This window comes from Meleagris gallopavo, chromosome 25, assembly GCF_000146605.3.
Source record: "Meleagris gallopavo isolate NT-WF06-2002-E0010 breed Aviagen turkey brand Nicholas breeding stock chromosome 25, Turkey_5.1, whole genome shotgun sequence".
NCBI lineage: Eukaryota > Metazoa > Chordata > Aves > Galliformes > Phasianidae > Meleagris > Meleagris gallopavo.
Window position 1 is genome coordinate 1,658,407 of NC_015035.2, and position 1,761 is coordinate 1,660,167.

Here is a 1,761-nt window from a genome sequence, read left to right on the forward strand (position 1 = left end):
GCCTTTGGGGAGTCCTGCAGGATGTTGTGTCTGGTCTCCTGCTTCCTCCCCACACATAATGATGGGGTTGATGTCTTCCCACGTTTCAAGTGTTTGTGGAGCTTGTGGAAGGAGAGGTTGGTGCCCGCAGAGGCAGTGGGCACCGTGGCAGCTGGGTGCCAGACGATTCAATGTTCTGTTTCTGGATTTAGGAGGAAACTCTCTGACAAATTAGACAAGAAAATGACATGTTGCAAGAAATAGTGAAGCTGCTGGTAGGCTGATGGCGTCCCTATTTCACTTCTGAGCAGTTTGATGCTTTTTTTGGCTGGGCTTTTACAAGAGGGAGAAGCATTGCCCTGCATCTCAGGGATGGGAGCAGCAGCAGGGAGCTGCCCTGCAGAATGATACCACGTGCAAACCATAGAATCACAGAATGGTTTGAGTTGGAAGGGCCCTTTAGAGACATCTGGTCCCTCTCGCAGTAATAAATAGGGACACCTACAGGTCCATCAGTGCTCAGAGCCCCATCCAGCCTGACACTGAGTGTCTCCAAGGACATCCACCACCTCTCTGGGCAGCACCTCTGGGTGCTGGTAGCATCATTTCAGCCCTGATCCTGCCCCTGTTAATCACTTGCTGCTGTGGGTTTCTGAACAATAGGAATAGAGCACAGAGAAGCTTTGCCTTGTGGCTACGTGCAGTAAACTCAGTAGTTAGCTGTAGCTGACAACAGCAAGATGAGTTCACTGTCTATTTTTTGTTGAGTAAACATCTTGAATAACTTCATTATGTCAAATAGGAACCCTTATGGTCATGTGCTGCTTTGGTTTAAAATAAACCCGCTTGAATGAGAGGGTAGGAGGTGGTGGGATGATAAAAAGGCTGCCAGGAAAACCAAAACTTTCTCAGAATAAGGAGAAGAAAAAATAGAAGGGAGAAAACAGATTAAACCTTGTTGCTGAAGCACTGAATGCAGTATACATGGCAATAGAATCAGACTGGGGAGCCAAGCACCAAATGGGCTTCCTCTGACAGTGAACAAGCTCCTCTCTGGATATAATTATGTGATGCCTGATAGGCTACAGTGACCCAAAGCACATGGTTGGGCTATCTGGACCTCAGGTGTCAGTGCGTTTGTAAGGGAGATTCTGTGCTTTTTATCATCTGCATTCTGAAGAGCAAAGAGGATCACTGGCACTGGCAGTGGAGGCAGAAGGTCTAACAGTGGGTCTGCTTTCAGCAAAACCTGCTGGAAGCAAAGACAGACCTTGCTCCTTTCTTTCCCAGAAAGGTCTGCAGATGTGGGTATATGCTGAGAAGGTCTGGTTTTACTACTTGGACTGAATTTGATGCTGTGGAGGTGGGGAGGAGTATTCTGCTTTAGGTTCAGCCTCCTGCACAGGGCAATAAGGGTGCAAAGGAACAGAGTGAGACCCACATCATTCCTTGCTATGAAAACTCCTTTCTCATTGCGCAGCATCTGCTGTTCCAGCCCCTCAAAAGTACACGGGGAGATTTCCCATCCAGGCTCAGAAGTGCTGAGCTGCCCCATATGATGCTCAGCACTGTGCACTGCTCTGCCCTGCGCCCATCAGTGCTGCAGCTACAGCACTGTGCACTGGAATATGCATTTGACCCTTCTTTCCTCCCTCCCTCCCTTCATTCCCTCCATCCCTCCCTCCCTTCTTCCCTCCCTCCCTTCATTCCCTCCTTCCCTCCCTCCTTCCCTCCTTCATTCCCTCCCTCCCTCATTCCTTCCCTCCCCCCCTCCTTCCCTCC